General features: G+C 35.3%; 1 pseudogene; it reads left to right on the top strand.

Annotated features, from left to right (window-relative positions):
* The first annotated feature begins 296 nt into the window (after positions 1–296).
* On the top strand, positions 297–861 carry LOC110268074 (WRKY transcription factor 6-like; annotated as a pseudogene).
* The last annotated feature ends 4,505 nt before the right edge of the window (positions 862–5,366 follow it).

The raw sequence follows: 5,366 nt of genomic DNA, 5'->3' as shown, positions 1-5,366 counted from the left end.
ACCTACAACATACGCGTTATATCAAACATAGATTGGTTTTTTCAAAAACAAATAAATAAAAGGTTAAATTACACAATTAGTCCCTACACTTTCAGTGAAATTGAAAATTGGTCCCTATAGTTTAAAAGTTTGTAATTGGATCCCTGAAGAAAATTAAAATTTGTAATTAGGTCCTGAATAACGTTTACTGTAAAAAAAATACACATTTACCATAATGTCCACTTCTTCTTTTCCTTTTCTTCCATTATCCTTTCTTTTTCCCTCTTCCCCTCCCTTTTTCACTGGTAGCCATGGCCATGACATCAACCACCACAGCAGCTGCCACCATGTTACTATCAGGTTCCAAGTCAAGTGCAGATGGAATCATGAACCCAAACCTCCTAGTAATAAGAGCTATTTTTCCATCGGGCTCTACTTCTTCTACTTCTTGAAGCATGGCAACATTCTCAGGATCGGCACCATTTCCAACTGTCACATTGGACCTCACACAAAACTCATCATCATCAAATAATACTAATAATACTTTCACTCTTCCAATCAGGCATCATCATCCTCTTAATGTTGTTCCTTTGTTCCAGTTACCCAATTTTCAAGGTCACCCGCAAAACTTTGAGACTCAAACCCTACATAATCAATCAAAATTCTTCGGTCTTCAATTGTGTCAACAAATTGCTGCCTCTTCCCAATCAGGAATCCAATCAACCACAGCAACAGTCACCATCCCTGGCTGATTCTGTCACTGCAGCCATCACTACCGATCCTAACTTCATCATCGGAGGTAACAACAACAACAACAATAACAACAACAACAACAACAACAACAACAACAACAATAATAATAATAAACCAAACAGCACTTGAGATGGTAACAACAACAACAACGGCAGCCATCTCCTCCATAATCGGCACGATGATGACGAAGATCCCGTCACTGCTGAAGATGCTGTGAGCAGTCGAGAGTTATTGCATTTAGGGTTGGAGGCGGAGGAGAGTTGAGGAGCAATGTGTTCCTTCAATTCATGACGCTCTTTTCTCTTTTTTTCTCTATTTTGGAAAGTGGAGAAGTGATAGTGAGAGGGCTGGGGAGGGAGTAGGGTGGGTTAGGGATTTTTTTTGTCATTTTTAAATAGTTAAATTATAGTGTTGGTCCCTATACTTTTACTAAAACTGTAAATTAGTCCTTACTGCTAAACACGTGCAACTCACGTGTTTAAAATAGTAAATATGCTGAGGAATATTCCGTTAAATCAAACGGTGTTTGAACGGTAGAGACCCAATTACAAATTTTAATTTTCTTCAGGGATCCAATTACAAACTTTTAAACTATAGGGACCAATTTACAATTTCACTAAAAGTATAGGGACTAACTATGTAATTTAACCTAAATAAAATCAATTTTTATACTTGCAAATACTATTCAACAACAACATCCCTAGACTCTTCAATAAGAGCTTGGTCAGAGAAAGATTGCAGAACCTCATCAGCTACTACCATGAAAGGAAATTTTCTATCCCATATCGAAGAACCATCACCTCCTTCGGCAAACCCATGAAGTTTCTCTTGCTTCGTAACAAAAGCCGAAAGCTCCTCCAATGCAATCTCTCTGTCCTTCTCAGCAATCTCATCTCCTAGGTTAATCACATCCACCTTCCTTTTCTTAAAAAAAGATTTTTTTTCATTGGAGCTGGTTGATTCACCTCCCCCTCACCGGCAACTTTTTCTGGATTTGAACATGAATCCTCCTTATCTAAATTCTTCATCTTCAGCCGAGCCCTCAAGCTCGTTGCCGATACGCCAGGATATTTGCCACTAGAAATAAAAATCAAATAGTGTCAAACAAAGAGCTAAAACAACAATCCACTAAAAAGGAGCAACTCAACATGCTCTCATCAAGGTAATTCACAACCGATGTCTTATCTTCCTGCCAAGGAAGTAACTCAAAAATAGAGATCAAATCTCCTCTATCAACAAACTCAACAAGATAGCCTATTATACACTCGTTCCAAGGAGTAATCTATTCCGGACCGAGTATATGTTGCGGTTGTGAACACCAATACATCAGAAAATTTTCTCCTAAATACCCGTCTAAATAAAAGGAAAAATCCTCGCCTACAGATTTCACTTTCAAAAATATTTTTTTAAAATTCTTAAAGGAAGACTTATAGAGTTTGAAAATCGAAAATCTTGGGAACTATTCAAATTCACCCAGACCCCTTTCCAAACCCCTTTAGCTTGAAACAAAGAGAAAAACAGTTCAAGAGACGGTTTTATTTCCAAAAATTCTATCAAAATCTCAAAACATCTCAAAAATTCCCAACCATTCGGATGGAGCTGAGATGGGATATAGTTAACTGTTTCAAAACATTACATTCAAAAGCTGTAAATGACAATTTCACATGCATCTTCTCAAGAACGCAACTATATATATAAAAATACTCAAAGTCCTTTTTTCTATGAAACACTTGCTCAGCCCTTATGTATGGCAGTAATTCTACCCAAAACCCAGACCTCACTATCTTTGACACATCTATTTCATTCACACTCCCGTTATCAGTAAATAACGACCCACGGATCTTAATATCCTCATTAACCCAATTATATGAACCATCATCTTCAACTTTCAGAACATTTTTTTCCTTTTACTCACTCATTGTTACCCAAAGAGACAAATTTAGAAAGTAAATGAAAAGTGAACTAACCTCTTTTACTCAACCTTTGATCTAAAAAAAACCGCATTTCAATAAACCTAAACTAGCTTTAATTAAGACTTCCAGAATTCCAAAATACTTTAAAGATTTAATAAAACCTTTTTCACTTACAAATAAATCACAGCCGTTGTTTCCAAAACAACCAACGGTAATAAGAGTCCATTGCAAACTGCAAACAGCTTTTAATGATAAGATGATGAGCGGATAATTTATACGCTTTTTGGCATTGATTTTACATAGTTTTTAGTATGATTTAGTTAGTTTTTACTATGTTTTTATTAGTTTTTATGCAAAATTCATATTTCTGGACTTTACTATGAGTTTGTGTATTTTTCTGTGATTTCAGGTATTTTCTGGCTGAAATTGAGGGACCTGAGCAAAATCTGATTCACAGGCTGAAAAAAGACTGCAGATGCTGTTGGATTCTGACCTCCCTGCACTCGAAATAAATTTTCTGGAGCTACAGAAGTCCAAATGGCGCGCTCTCAATTGCGTTGGAAACTAGACATCCAGGAATTTCCACAATATATAATAGTCCATACTTTGCCCGAGTTTAGATGACGCAAACTGGCATTCAACGCCAGTTCTCTGCCCTATTCTGGTGTTAAACGCCAGAAACAGGTTACAAGTTGGAGTTAAACGCCCAAAACATGTTACAACCTGGTGTTTAACTCCAGAAACAGCCTAGGCACGTGTAAAGCTCAAGTCTCAGCCCCAGCACACACCAAGTGGGCCCCGGAAGTGGATTTCTGCACTATCTATCATAGTTTACTCATTTTCTGTAAACCTAGGTTATTAGTTTAGTATTTAAACAACTTTTAGAGATTTATTTTGTATCTCATGACATTTTCACATTTTACGTTGTATCTTTACGGCATGAGTCTCTAAACTCCATGATTGGGGGTGAGGAGCTCTGCTGTGTCTCGATGAATTAATGCAATTACTTCTGTTTTCTATTCAATCACGCTTGTTTCTATGCTAAGATACTCGCTTGTACTTAACCGTGATGAATGTGATGATCCGTGACACTCATCATCATTCTCAACCTATGAACGCGTGCCTGACAACCACTTCCGTTCTACCTTAGATTGAGTGTGTATCTCTTAGCCTCTTGGTTCATGATCAGAGTCTTCGTGGTATAGGCTAGGATTATTGGCGGCCATTCCTGAGATCCGAAAAGTCTAAACCTTGTCTGTGGTATTCCGAGCAGGATCTGAGAGGGGATGACTGTGATGAGCTTCAAACTCACGAGTGCTGGGCGTAGTGACAGACGCAAAAAGGATCAATGGATCCTATTCCAACATGAGTGAGAACCGACAGATGATTAGCCGTGCGGTGACAGCGCATTTGGACCATTATCACTGAGAGGACGGATGGTAGCCATTGACAACGGTGATCCACCAATATACAGCTTGCCATGGAAGGAGACCTGCGTGTGTGAAGAAGGAGACAGTAGGAAAGCAGAGATTCAGAAGACAGAGCATCTCCAAAACCTCAATCTGTTCTCCATTACTGCATAATAAGTACTATTTAATTTATGCTTTTTACTCTTCATAAATATAATCACTCTTATCATTGATCTCCTGACTAAGAATTAAAAAATAACCATAGCTTGCTTCAAGCCGACAATCTCCGTGGGATCGACCCTTACTCACGTAAGGTATTACTTGGATAACTGACGGTTTATTTTGTTGCTTAGATTAGGAAAAATTTATCTTTTTAGTTTAGAGTCACTAAAATTGCGTCTTCTATTATTGTTTTTGGTTGAAATTTTTTTTAATCCTTATTTTCTCTTTTTAAATTTTTCAAAAATTTTTATAAACTAATAAGTGAGTTTTTCTGTTTGAGTTTAGTTTCATATTTTAAGTTTGGTGTCAATTGCATGTTTTTATTTTCTTTTAAATTTTCTAATTTGTGTTCATTGTTCTTTCTTGATCTTCAAGTTGTTCTTACTATTTTTCTTGTTTGATCTTTAGTTTTTCCTGATTCTGTGTATTTTCTTGTTTTTCTTTTGCATTTTCAAATTATCAGTATTTAAAAAAATGTATATACATTAAATACCTTTTTTTAAAAACGCGTTAAATTTATAGCTCAGTTGGCTAGAGCGTTGTGCTTATGTTCATGGTAATTGGGTATCTTCCTTTTAAAACTTTTCAAAAATAATTTTTCTTTGATTAAATCTCGTGTCAAACTTTTAAGTTTGGTGTTCTCTTGTTATTTTTTTTATTTTCGAAAGTTTATTTTTAGTTTTCTAAAAATTTTAAGTTTGGTGTTCTTTTTTTATGTTCTTGAGTCCTTTGAGTCTTTGAATTTTTGTTCTTCGTGTTCTTGTGAATCTTCAAGGTGTTCTTGAGTCTTGCTTGTGTTTTGATCTTAAAATTTTTATGTTTGGTGTTCCTTGGTGTTTTTCCTCCAAATTTTCAAAAATAAGGAGCATTAGATCTAAAAAATTTTAAGTTTTGTGTCTTTTTATTGTTTTTCTCTTTTCTCATTAAATTCAAAAATATCTTTTCTCTTTAATTTAAATTAAATTTTCAAAAATTACTTTTAAAAATTCAGATTTTTATTTTAAAAATCAAATCTTTTCAAAATTCAAAATCTTTTTCAAAAATCATATCCAAAGTTTTTCAGATCTTCTCAATTAAGCAATTATTTTCA

Source organism: Arachis ipaensis, chromosome B2 (assembly GCF_059453495.1).
Source record: "Arachis ipaensis isolate K30076 ecotype BB chromosome B2, ASM5945349v1, whole genome shotgun sequence".
In the NCBI taxonomy this organism is placed as follows: domain Eukaryota; kingdom Viridiplantae; phylum Streptophyta; class Magnoliopsida; order Fabales; family Fabaceae; genus Arachis; species Arachis ipaensis.
This window is presented reverse-complemented; position numbering and strand designations above follow the sequence as displayed.